The sequence below is a fragment of the Adelges cooleyi genome, unplaced genomic scaffold (genome assembly GCF_023614345.1).
Source record: "Adelges cooleyi isolate 19-005CV unplaced genomic scaffold, UGA_ACOO_1.1 ACOO_flye_CR_arks_rails_tigmint_CR_PRNA_9, whole genome shotgun sequence".
NCBI lineage: Eukaryota > Metazoa > Arthropoda > Insecta > Hemiptera > Adelgidae > Adelges > Adelges cooleyi.
This window is the reverse complement of record NW_026096579.1, coordinates 974484-988959: the sequence shown is the minus strand read 5'-3', so window position 1 is coordinate 988959 and position 14476 is coordinate 974484. Positions and strand designations below refer to the sequence as shown.

The 14476-nt window shown below is 32.4% G+C and overlaps 1 non-coding gene and 1 pseudogene across 1 annotated transcript; both read left to right on the top strand.

The window, feature by feature from the left end:
* The first annotated feature begins 1513 nt into the window (after positions 1–1513).
* Positions 1514–1737, top strand: LOC126847280 (U2 spliceosomal RNA; annotated as a pseudogene).
* Positions 1738–3296: 1559 nt separating this feature from the next.
* On the top strand, positions 3297–3415 carry LOC126847262 (5S ribosomal RNA). The gene has a single exon (XR_007687014.1). It is a non-coding gene; the product is annotated as a 5S ribosomal RNA (ribosomal RNA).
* The last annotated feature ends 11061 nt before the right edge of the window (positions 3416–14476 follow it).

Below are 14476 nucleotides of genomic sequence, written 5' to 3'. Positions count from 1 at the left end.
TATTATTATGCCTATAAATGTTCATAATTAATTTTAAAAAAATGATCAATAAGACAATAAGCATGTATATTATATATGTTATTTTTTCAGTTTTACACTAGCACACAATTATTTTAAAGACTAGTTTTGGTTCCTACCGTTATTAAGAAAATCCAATTACTTTATATAATATGTAAAAATAATGTAAAATCTTTAAATTCCACTTCCTCTATAGAAAGACCAAAATTCTATTCACCAAGTCTATGCAATTTTTTTCTTCTTTGTTGCTATTTTATTTAGACGATCAACAACTTTATACAAATATATTTTAATTCTATGAAAAACCAATATTTTCAAAAAATTATTATTTTACTATTTTTGTGACCGTTACGATGGTGTTAAACAAAATATATTAAGTCATAATAGAAATGTACAAAGAACTTATATATATTTTAACTGCCAATGGTTATGTACAGAATAATAACCAAGTACATATGTATACATATATTTTTTTAACAGTTAAATAATAATTATTCATAATTTTATAGGCCATAATTCACGGTTTGTTGTTGATCGAAAACTTGTGTTCTGTCTTTTTAATATTAGGCTGCTGCTACTTGATGGCAAACGTTTTGAAAATAAACCATAGCCATTATTTTAAATTTGGTTACTATAGCAAACAGAATTTAAATGATTATAGATTTTAACTTGTCCAAAATACTAGAGGTTTTTGTATTTTCCATAATAATTTTGATTTTGAATTTAAAAATACTATTAGATAAAAACTTTGGAATTTGGCTATCTTAAAATACAATAGAGGATTTTGACGATTGCAAAAAAATTTTTGATTTTGAATTATCCAAAATACAAAAAAAATAGTAATATTGAATTTTTATGATAATTTTGGTTTTACCGGAAAATTTTTAATAATTCAAAAATAGTTTTGGATTTTGAGTTTTTTTAAATACTAGAGGTTTGAGTTTTTTTGAATTTGCATTATTAATTTTGATTTTGAGTTTTCCAAAACGTTATAAGATGAATTTTAACGGCCAAAATAATTTTGAAATTTGAATTTCCCAAAAAACCTAATGTAGGATTTTGACTTTTGCAAAATAATTTTGGATTTTGAATTTTCCCAAATTTTGAAAATAAATATTGTATCACTGCAAGCATAACAGTAGTGCTATCTAACGGATGTACAGTAAAGCAGTAGAGAAGGCGGCTATACACAAATGCGCGGACCGCATTGCCTGCGGCTGCCGGTAGATACCGCTGACGCTGAATTTTTTTTGAGTTTGTGGAATTTTGGCAGGTTTTTTTCAAAAGTTCGATCCAAAATCTTTACGACATCTTTTTGAAACATATTATTTAAATTGTAATTGACATTTACAAGAAATTAGAGCAACTTTTAGCACGTTTTCGTGCATATTTCGAGCGTTTTTGACAATTTTTTCGAGTTTTCCAAAATTATCGTTCTGCGTTTTGTTTGTGCGTTTGTTTTTTGATAAATAGAATGTAGTTTGCCTGCGAAAGTATCGCTTCTCGGCCACCGTAAACCCTGTCTCACGGGCACCAACTTGAGTGAGACCAGATAGGTGTAACGAGGCGCATTTCGCGGCATTCACTTTCAGTGCAATCTGGCCCAGCTGTTCAAATGTTAAACTAATTTTTTCAAATTGGTGGAGAATTTGGGGCTTGCTCCTACTCCACCGCGGGTTGACCCGGTATTGCAGTACCACCGGGAACGGCCCAAATAAACGTCTAGAAAATGCTTTTAAAATATACAAAATTCATTTGTCTAAACATTTGAAAAACCAAAATTATTTTGGAGAAATCTAAATTTGGTTGAAAAAATACCAAATATTATTGGAATTCTCAAAATTAATATGGAAAAGTCAAAATTCCTATCGGGAAAAACCCAAAGTTTTTTTGACTTGTTTACAATCACGATGGACGACTCAAAATTATTATGAAAAGTCAAAATTCATTATATTTTTCGAAATTCCATGTGTACAATACAATCATAGGGTTTGAAAAATCTAAATTTATTCAATTTCGAAAATATTTGTGGACTTGTTTAATATTATGTTCAAATTGCAATGGTTTTTAAAATTATCGCCACCTGCTTAAGCCGCAGTAGCCAGAAATTAAACAATTAAAGACCAGTTTTTTGAAAAATGTCAAATTCCAAACATTATACACCATGGTCACCAAAATACAAAATATACATATTATTAAGTATTTATTTAAAAACAGATCATTAGTAGAAATTTATTATCACTAAATTCAATAAAAAAAAAAAAATTGTCTGTACCTTGTCAAAAATGCCGCCAAGGTAACGAAACATTTTAAATTCCAAAATTCAGTTTTAAAAATGTCCTTTATTCATTTATCGCGTGGTTGTACGATGTAACTTAGTATTTGGTTAATTATTAAAAATTACTTACTTTGCCAGGGCTCTTAATAACAAAAATGCAAAATTCACTCATCGATACATTGATCGACAATCAACATATTATCAGTCTGCCCATTTATCGTCAAGTAATGTACAAAACATATTTTAAACGTGCACAATAATAAAATAATGTGATTTAGTTTGTATTTAATTTTTTGTGCTGTGAAAATAAATTTTATGCAGTGTGTTACATCATATTATATTATTAAAAAAAAAATAATAGTTGTAGTATTGTGTTTAAATAAGTGAAATAAACTCACCTCCTTCGCCAACGACCAATAATGAAACACATTATTTAAAAAATATAAACATTATGTTAAATAATAATAGTTGTCAAATTCCAAATATTATATACCATGGTCAACAAAATATAAAATATACATATGAAGTATTTATTAAAAAACAAATACTTAGCAACCGACATTTATTATTACTAAATGCAATCAATTTTTATAAAATATTGTCATTACTTCATATTGCTACACTTGGTCAAAAATGCTAAATACACCTTAGGGAACCAAACATTTAAAATTTCAAAATTCAGTTTTTAAAATTTCCTTTATTCATTTATCGCGTGGTTGTATGATATAACTTGGTATTTGCTAAAAATCTTACAAACATTGCCATGGCTCTTAATAACCAAAATTCCATTCATTATTACATTGTTCAACAATTAACATATTATCAGTCTGTCCATTTATCGTCAAGTACCTAATGTACAAACATATTTTAAATGTGCACAATATTTAAATAATGTAATTTAGTTTGAATTTAACTACATTTTATGCAGTGTAATATCATATTATATTATTAAAAAAAAAGAATAATGTGTTTAAATAAGTAAAATAAACGCCCGTTTTACGCTAACGACCATACCACGTTGAATACACCAGTTCTCGTCCGATCACTGAAGTTAAGCAACGTCGGGCGTAGTTAGTACTTGGATGGGTGACCGCTTGGGAACACTACGTGCCGTTGGCTTTTTTTTGCTTTTACTACTGTACACCATTTTTTTGTTGTGTTGTATGAACTTAAATTGTACGTCCACAGGCGGATAAGCTAAATTTTTGTTACCGGGAAAGTTTATTATGAAAACAGCTCTAAGCTGTTATTACTATCATCCACTTTTAGTACATATTTTTTTGTTAACATTTTTTTGGTTGAAAATTTAAAAATGTATTTCATGTTAAAATACATAATATAATTGAACACATTATTTATAAAATATAAACATACCTACATTTGTATAAATGTTATGTTAAATAATAATAATTCAAAGAATAACGCAGTTGGGTATTGTTGTTCCAGTATCTAACATTGTATCTAGTAGTTACACATACATGATAATTGCTCATTCCGCCATTCCATAAAGTTCAAAAAGTATGAAATAAGGTTTTAAAACTTTTTACTAAGCTTTACAGTTTTAATTTTTTTTAGAGAACTATTTAGAGCACAATATTGGGAAACATTTTTTTTTTTGGCGTTGTACAAATATCTAAATATTTAATACTTCTCAGCAGCTGAAAAAAATATACTAGGTGTTACTGACTATAGCTTAAAATTATAAGTTTGTTTCGAAAAAATTGTCAACTTCTGATTTATTATAGTCTTTGTATTTTTATTATGAAAATTTATATCAATAAGATTACACACGAAAACCAAACAAAATTGAATTGCGCGACTTTTTAAATTGTTATTTCTATTTAATTAAAAATGCCTTTCGAGTCTATAATAAAACGAACGAATAAATATTTTATATTTGAAATTAATTTGTTAAAGTCGGTTTTTTAGTAAAAATAAAATATTATAACAAGAACAAACATAATAGATATGGAAAATGCAATTGAATGGGTCAATTTGTTTTCCTCGATATCAAATACAAATTGGATTGTCAGTTTTGAACTCACTGAATCACTGAATTTTGTTAAGAACAAAAGTGTTCGATTTGATGTAATTAAAAATTTAATAGAAAACGGTTGGTTTTTTTTAAGATTTTATATTTTAAAATAATATTAAACAAATAATCTTTAAATATATCAATATATATTTTACATTTCAAAAAATCTGTACCAAAGTGGCCCTTTTAATAGAAGATCTAGACGATTTTATAAGATTCTATGTTAATTAATATCAAATAGCTGTTAATTTTAAAATCTCCTTTCAGCTTGAGAATTTGATTGTAGTTATATGTATAAAAATACACACACGTGTATCCTATAATTATAAGTGGTGACATTTTCCCCTGTAGATTAAGAACATGTTGAAGTTAATTTAGGTATTTTATATATAAACACAAGCTGTTGTCTAGAAACATTTTACAATTTTTTTATAGACATAAGTCTATAACATAACTTTGATTTGATTTTAATTGAATTTTATTTTACAATATCAAACTCAGTTGAGCCTAAGTCATCAGAACGTTACACATATCTGTTTTTTTTTAAACCTATGTATTTGTACATGAGTATCCAACATTTAAAAATTCATCTATAATTAATGTAAAATCAGGGTTCTAAAATGCAAGAAAATAAATAGTTTTAACATTTACTATAGTTATGTGACTAAAGCCTAAAGGTGTAAAGTAGCATACAATGTATTAGTATTTAGTGTGTTATATATGATAATATTATAGCTAGGTATATAAGAATAGTTTTAATGAAAACTTTTTTTCGACCAAAAACCAAACTACAAATTTCTTTTTGTAAAAAAAAAAATTCATTTTATCCACCAATTACTTTTGTGTTTTTTTATTTCAAGCTCATAGCAACATCTGAACAAATATTCATATGCAGCGAACCCGATTGACGAGTATCAAAATTAATTTTAACCAACGTCTAGTTTGTACATACCGCAATAAGAATTTAATATCTCTCAATTTTCCTTTGTTCGGCTTTTATTAAATCGTCGGTGTACATTTTTCTACAACGGATATTAGTCAAGCCTGTGTACTTCAAGAGCGTTGTGATCGTCGTTAACGAAAAAATGAAAGCCGGACGTGATATTTTTTTAATTTTTTTAACGCTTTTCATGTCCGCTTTAGTAGCAGCAGATCCGGTATCGCAGTACCATGTTGATGCTTTGAACTATATATTCACTTTATCCGGTTGGAGGAATATGTCGCAACGCGACGACATCAAGATAGCCGTGCCATGGATGACCACCCGTCGCCTCTTGTCCGCCGATGATATACTAGAAACCGACAGATTTCAAATGCTCCACCCACTAGTCACCGTCAGGAACGCGGGCTGTAAAATCCGTCAAGCACATCAGCTTTTCAGCTGTCAGTACGCCAGCACTCTAAACATGTGTTACCATTACACTATAGGCGCAGTACTCGAGTGTAAGGCCATTGGAGATCCCGCCACAACCGCGGTATGTATAACCAAGTTTAGGCAAATGATCCAAAAGATCGACCGAATTGTGGTGCGCGTTCTGGCCACGCTTTCGTGTATTACCGATGAATTCCCAATAACAACGTACGACAATGACGTGTCCGGATTGTTAGAAGAATTCAGGAGGTTCTACAGCACCTTGTTTTTCGATGATACATCACGCGACAAAACTTACCACGACTTCATAATCAATTCTACCGAAAATAATATGAACACCGCCTTACGACGTTTGGGTAAGTTTTATGATAAATTGTGCAGACCGAAAAATGGCAATGTTAGTGCCGAAATTGGGCGAGAAATCCGAAGAATGAATATAATATTAAATCCCAGTGAAGTAATGCAAGAAATTGAAATTCGGATAGATTCTACCGTCAACTCGAGCTTAAGTGAACTCTGGGCCTCTGTTGGTTTCGAGTACGATGCGGTAAATGATAAAACCCGCGTTACGTACGTACCGTAACAAATTCCAAGAAAATTTAATCAAATTCATGCTATAAAACGAATTATCTGTCGAAGAATAATTGAAAATCCAGCCAACATAGAACCCGAAACAATCTTCATCCAAAGCCGCGACACATATTCGCATAATAAAATGTTCAAATTGTCAAATACACGTTTATGAAATAACAAAATCTGTACAGCTATAAAATTCCATTTTAAAATTATTAACTGACTATTATAATTCCAAATAAACGTTAAAAAAAAAAATCCACAAATTTCTAGTTATTTATGATAGTTACCAATATTTTGTATTGGTCAATTTTGATTTGTTTAATAATACATTGAACAAATACATTAAGGTCGTGGCAAATTAAGGTGAGAGGAACTCACAGATCTGTATAAATAATTACGACAAGCAGTGATAAAATTACTTTCCAATTAACACTTTGATATAAATCGGTGGATAGTAGCTTAAAACCAATCTAGTATAAAGCAACCACAATAAAAAAGTATTATACGTAAGTGAGTAGTTGTAATAAGTATGGTATAGTAAGTATAAAGTATGGTTTGGTAAGTTTGGAAATAAAATAAAAAATATCAATAATAACAATTATTCACAAAATTGTACACGTTAAAGTTAAATTCTAGATCTACCTTTTGTCTAATTTTCGGACTAAAATCCGTAAAACTTGTAAAAGTGAAATAAACAAAAAAAAATACCATCTATTTTACGGGAAAGGGATTGTGATATTGTACTATGTCTTAAGAATATTCTATACTTCATTGAAACTAATTGGACTATTTTTAATAAAGTTATGGAGCGCTGTAAATCTAAGTTGAAAAATATGTATATCTTTTTGGGGGTTTCCTCGATTTTGAAGGGGAAGGGTTGACTTTTTAAAATATTTGGGTTTCAGATGCAATTTCTGATTTATATAGTGTTGCTACACGAAGAAATCGGTTCAGTGGTTTAAAACATATTTAGGTTCCAGACACAAAAAAAAAGTGAATATCAAAACACAGTTACTCAAGTACAACACATTCTCGGCTAATACATAAACTATTTTTTAGTTTTTAAAAAGTTTTTTTTTTGTGCTAAGCTTAGTGTTTGAACTATGGTTATAGTTTTTAGATAGATGACATTTTTAGATAGATTAATGACGATCTTAATTAGTTAATCAGGTTTTCTCAAAGGCAATAATATTTTTTTTTATAACATACATATAAAAGTATTACGTGAAATGAAACATATTTCGTTAATTATTTTTTGTCTACTAAGTCAATTTTAAAAATATTTCAAATGTTTTTCTTCTAATCACACGTTCACAACGATTTGATTTTTTTTAAATTTAATAAACCATTATAACGACTATTCAAGCCTAGCCATTTCTAACTTAGATGTATGTTATATATTTTTAATAGATAATAAATCGGCCGAAAAGCGACAAGTATCTGATAAGAAAAGACGGTTTATCCTTAGCCGACTGGCTGAGAAGCGATATTAGCAGATGTTAAGCTGATAAGAACAGTTGATTTATTCTTAGCCGACTGGCCGAGATGCGACATGTATCTGATAAGAACGGATAGTTTCACGATTTTTATTTTATGTCGTTGTTGTAGCAAACAAGCGATGTGTTATATTGTATACGTACTGCATACATTTAGTTCTTAGTGGAAAAAAAAATGATACAATACAAACAAATCACATAATTTAATTATTATATTGTGCACGTATAAAATATGTTTAATACGTTGTTGGTCGATGATTAGGCGTAATGATGTTAAACACATTTGTCTGACTCTGTTCTACTATAGTAAAACGTATCGTAACGCTAGCATTGATTATTACTTATATGATATGATGTGTTGTACATACAACGAGGAAATGTGTGCTTATTATCTATTAAAAATATATAACATACATCTAAGTTAGAAATGGCTAGGCTTGAATAGTCGTTATAATGGTTTATTAAATTAAAAAAAAATCAAATCGTTGTGAACGTGTGATTAGAAGAAAAACATTTGAAATATTTTTAAAATTGACTTAGTAGACAAAAAATAATTAACGAAATATGTTTCATTTCACGTAATACTTTTATATGTATGTTATAAAAAAAATACTATTGCCTTTGAGAAAACCTGATTAACTAATTAAGATCGTCATTAATATATCTAAAAATGTCATCTATCTAAAAACTATAACCATAGTTCAAACACTAAGCTTAGCACAAAAAAAAAACTTTTTAAAAACTAAAAAATAGTTTATGTATTAGCCGAGAATGTGTTGTACTTGAGTAACTGTGTTTTGATATTCACTTTTTTTTTTCTGTCTGGAACCTAAATATGTTTTAAACCACTGAACCGATTTCTTCGTGTAGCAACACTATATAAATCAGAAATTGCATCTGAAACCCAAATATTTTAAAAAGTCAACCCTTCCCCTTCAAAATCGAGGAAACCCCCAAAAAGATATACATATTTTTCAACTTAGATTTACAGCGCTCCATAACTTTATTAAAAATAGTCCAATTAGTTTCAATGAAGTATAGAATATTCTTAAGACATAGTACAATATCACAATCCCTTTCCCGTAAAATAGATAGTATTTTTTTTTGTTTATTTCACTTTTACAAGTTTTACGTATTTTAGTCCGAAAATTAGACAAAAGGTAGATCTAGAATTTAACTATGACGTTTACAATTTTCTGAATAATTGTTATTATTGATATTTATTATTTTATTTCTAAACTTACCAAACCATACTTTATACTTACTACACCATACTTATTACAACTACTCACTTACGTATAATACTTTTTTATTGTGGTTGCTTTATACTAGATTGGTTTTAAGCTACTATCCACCGATTTATATCAAAGTGTTAATTGGAAAGTAATTTTATCACTGCTTGTCGTAATTATTTATACAGATCTGTGAGTTCCTCTCACCTTAATTTGCCACGACCTTAATGTATTTGTTCAATGTATTATTAAATAAATCAAAATTGACCAATACAAAATATTGGTAACTATTGTGGTTGTTAACCCGTGTTAATTAAACTATTAAATATAAAAAAAGATTGATTATAATAATACAAAGGATAATAGTTTATTAAAAATAATTACACAAGGTTAACCAACAAATAATAAAATTTTACATAAAAAAGATACGCAACGGTACAGAAGAAAAAAAACAAGTGAGTGAGTAGAAAATATTACAAAGAAAATACCGGTCATGTGTGTATTATCGTTGATCGCGGTACGTCATGAATATAGCGACGAAATGTGGTTTTGTTATCAACTTCATACCGGTGGCGCGGTAGTTGATGACATTATACAATAAGTCCGCCACAGTACTCCCCTCCTAGTGGACTTCACGACAGGAACCTCCTAGGAAAGCGAATGACTCGTCCTGACCGGGATGTCTTCTGAGGCCTAACTGATGCTGCATCCGACTCTGGTTGTTGCGCCACTGGAGATTGGTCTGACTGGACGATGTTGTTGGCTGGGTACTCCTCTTCTATGGTCGGATTAACCAGGAAGCATGGCTTAATCCGATCAATAGTAACGTTTACTAAATTCTTGCTAGCTTGAATTTTGAAAACTTTATTATCCCTTTCCATGACCTTAAAAGGTCCGTCGTACGGTGGCTCTAGCGATTTAATAAGCTTGTCTTTTCGGAGGAAGACGTGCGTACACTCTTTGAGTTCTGGATGGACGAATACTTTTCTCTTCGAATGATTTGACGTGGGAACGGGTCGTAACTCCCGCATATCGTCCTTCAGCTTTCCTACAAACGTAACTGGATCGACATCTTTTCTGTTAGTGTGCAGGAAATCACCTGGGAGTCGTAGAGTGGCTCCATAGACCATCTCTGCTGGTGTTACGCCCAAGTCTTCTTTAATGCTCGCCCGAAAACCTAACAGAATTAAAGGAAGGACTTCTACCCAACGTTCCGTTTCGTGTGCCCTAATTGCAGCTTTTAAGGGCCGGTGTAGGCGTTCAACTAATCCATTTGCGGCCGGATGGTACGCCGTCGTACGAATCCGTTTGGCGCCTATAGCTGCAGCAAATTTGTTGAATGCTGTAGACTCAAATTGTCCGCCTTGATCGGTGGTAACGTAGTCTGGGGCGCCGTGACGTGCAATCCATCCAGCGAAGAGCGCTTGAATAACAGTTTCCGTTTTAATGTCGGGTATTGGAAAGGCATCCGGCCACCGGGAAAAACGGTCTACTACTGTTAAGCAGTACGTATTGCCCTTCGACATAACGAGTGGTCCGACCAAGTCAATATTCAAATGAGAAAAACGTGTACTTGGCAAAGGAAAGGTGCCTACCGGGCTCATTGTATGCCGTTGTACTTTCGATTTTTGGCATGCCATACAAGTTCTTGTCCATTCAGTACAGTCTTTTTTTAACGAAGGCCAAACGAAACGCTGACGTACTAAATCAACTGTGGCTCGAACTCCTGGATGAGATAGACCGTGTAAATTATCGAATGCTTGTTTTCTAAATGGCTTTGTTAAATAGGGCCTATAATTTGTCGTGGATGTATCACACAATATTTTTATGTTCGTAGTTGGTACAATAATATGTGCGAGTTTTAACGATGTATTTTCCGCTTTTAATAATGTAGCAAGTTCATTGTCGGAATTCTGAGACGTTGCTAAATCATTATAATTTAAAGGCGTTGGAAAAAAAATTGTTTCTACGCGTGACAACGCGTCGGCCACTACATTTTTCTCTCCCGATATGTGTTGGATATTGGTGGAAAATTGACTGATAAAATCCAATTGCCTAGTCTGTCTGGGAGAAAATCTATCGGATTTTTGTCGAAACGCATATATCAGCGGCTTATGATCGGTGAATAGCGTAAATTGTCGTGCTTCGAGCATATGACGGAAATGTTTACCGCCGAATACGCGCCGAGTAGTTCACGATCATAAGTGCTATATCGTTGTTGTGTGGGACTTAGTTTTTTGGGAAAAAAAGCTAACGGTCGCCATCCCTCGTTGGAACGTATCTGTAAAGCCGCGCCTATTGCGGTGTCAGATGCATCGACCATTAACGATATCTCACTGCTTTCGTTCGGTAATGAAAGAAGAGTATTTTCGGATAAATCGGTTTTGCATTTTACAAAAGCGCTAATTGCTTCTGGAGACCAGTTTATCACACGTTTGCCATTTTTTTTTTGAGTTTTTTAGATATTCATTAAGAGGTGCTTGGGTTTCTGAAGCGCCAGCGATAAAACGCCTATAAAAATTCATCATAGCTAAAAAACGACGTAGCTGTTCGACCGTCGTCGGTCTCGGATAATCTATTATCGCTTTAATTTTTTCTGGGTTCGGCCTAATTCCCTCCGCGGAAATTAAATGGCCAAGAAATAAAACTTGTTGAGCTCCCATCACGCATTTGGATGGGTTTATTACAATATTGTATTTTTGTAACCGAGTAAACAATATTTCTAGGTGCTCGAGGTGTTGTGTCTCAGACGTAGAAGAAACCAAAATATCATCCAAATAAGCCTCACAAAAATCCAAATCGATTAGTATCTCGTTAATGAACCGCTGAAAAGATTGCGCGGCGTTTCTAAGGCCGAATGGCATTGCTAAAAATTCGAATAATCCGAATGGAGTAATGACCGCGGTTTTCGGTATGTCATTTGGCTCAACCGGGATGTGATAATATGCACGGATCAAATCGATTGTAGAAAAAATATTTTTTCCATTGAGTCTTTGAGTGATGTCTTGGACGTGTGGAATAGGATAACGGTCTGGGACTGTTATGGCATTTAAACGGCGGTAGTCACCACACGGCCGCCAGTCACCATTTTTCTTTTTTACTAAGTGCAAAGGGCTCGCCCAGGGACTCTTTGATGAACGACAGATCCCCTGTTCTATCATGTATTTAAACTCATTTTTCGCAACCGCTAAACGGTCTGGTGGGAGCCTCCTAGGTCGTGAAAAAACAGGGGGGCCGTTTGTTTGAATATGGTGCGTTAAATTAATATTATAATTTGGCTTAAAAAAATGTTGACTAACTAGTTTGGGAAACTTTTTGAGAAGATTAAAAAATATTGTGTCTTCATTAATTGCTGAAATTTTTGATAAAGATGTAGTGGTTAATTTACCAGTTGTAAAAAGTTTAGTTTTTCCATCAACCAAACGTTGATTTTTAATATCGACAAGTAATTCGAAATTATGCAAGAAATCAGCTCCAATAATAGGATTCTGGACTTCGGCAATTATAAATGGCCAATTAAACGCACGGCGAAGGCCAAAACTTAGAGTTAAAATCTTTACACCGTATGTAGGTATAGTTGTGCCGTTTGCGGCAAATAGAGTTAATGAGCCCCGATGTTTATTTGGAGTAAACCGCGCCGGCCAGATTGAAAAATCGGCGCCGGTATCAACAAGAAATTTTTGATTAATTTGTTTATCATTAATGAATAAGCGGCTTGTTTGAAAACGATCGTCGGAGGCCGCCTCTACGACGGGCGATTTTAGTTTTTTTTTTGGGTTTCGAATTTACATGGCTCAATGCATTTTGTCGCGTTATCGCCAAATTTGGTATGATACCAACAAAAGTCGAGTTGAGCACGTGATTTTGAACGGTTATTTCCGCGGTGAAACCCGCCGCGACTGTCGTGCCGTGAACGTGAACGTGAACGCGCGTACAACAACTTGTCGATTTTTTCACAAAGAGCGTCAATTTTTGTCCCTAATTCACTAATGCCCGATTTTTCGGTAGTTACTTTATTTTTTGAAACGGCTGAAATAGAAGCAAAATCGTTTCTCGAGTCTGCGACCTCACTAATTTTATCAGCCATTACAGCGAGATTGTTAAGCGAGTCATCACTAGCCGATAAAATGGCTTTAATTTGATTTGGCAGCCTCTGGAGCCATAGAGTTTTTAACACGTCATCTGACAGTTTTCCCGATGATAAATCGCGCATCTCGCGTAAAAGTTGTGTGGGTTTGTGATCGCCGATTTCAAAATTTTTAAATAATTTTTTTAGTCGAGCGTCCTCGGACTCAGAAAAACACTCAATAATTCTTTTTTTGAGTGTCGAGTACATGTCGTTCTCTGGGGGTGTTAATATTATGTCGCTTACCTGCGTTAGTATCTCGCTCTCGATTGCGGCTACCACGTGGTAGAACTTTTTAGAATCCGCTCTGATCGCTACGAACTGTGCCTCTATCTGCTTGAACCACAGCTCAGGGCTTGCACGCCAGAATGGAGGAGCTTTAAAGCTGACCCTCGATATTTCGTAACCGTTACTGTCGTTTATAAGGCCGTTTGTGCCCGCGGTATTTTCTTCGGTGTCAACCATTGTGTAACACGTTTATTTTAAACAGAAAAAAAGGTAATAAAAAAAAAACGTCGATGGTCACCAATGTGGTTTTTAACCCTGTGTTAATTAAACTATTAAATATAAAAAAAGATTGATTATAATAATACAAAGGATAATAGTTTATTAAAAATAATTACACAAGGTTAACCAACAAATAATAAAATTTTACATAAAAAAGATACGCAACGGTACAGAAGAAAAAAAACAAGTGAGTGAGTAGAAAATATTACAAAGAAAATACCGGTCATGTGTGTATTATCGTTGATCGCGGTACGTCATGAATATAGCGACGAAATGTGGTTTTGTTATCAACTTCATACCGGTGGCGCGGTAGTTGATGACATTATACAATAAGTCCGCCACAAGTAATACCTATATTATTTATATGTAATCACAAATGTTTAAAACATAATGTAAAAAAATTATGATAGAACACCGTGTACAAATTACATCCAATGCACCTACTCATAATTATTTTCTGTATTTGGTACAAGTGTTTATTTTTTGTTTAATGAACACTCAAACAATATACCCAGCAAATAATAATAAAAAAAAGTTAAAACATGTGCATAAATCCCAAAATAGTATATATGATTCGAGAATATTGTCAACTTATAATTTATTATACAATTCTATTTCTTAACATATCATAGCTACATTATTATTAAATGCTCACACAAAAGCCCAAAAAAAATTTTACAAAATTTGAGCGCAATGATGTTATACACTTAAAATTCTATAAAGACAATAATTTCAAATAAGTAAGTAATACAAAATAATGGAATAAAAGTGGCACCAATGTGGGGTCGGTCCAGTTTAGGCAAAAGCGCAAACCATTTGAAATAAAAATTTTTAAT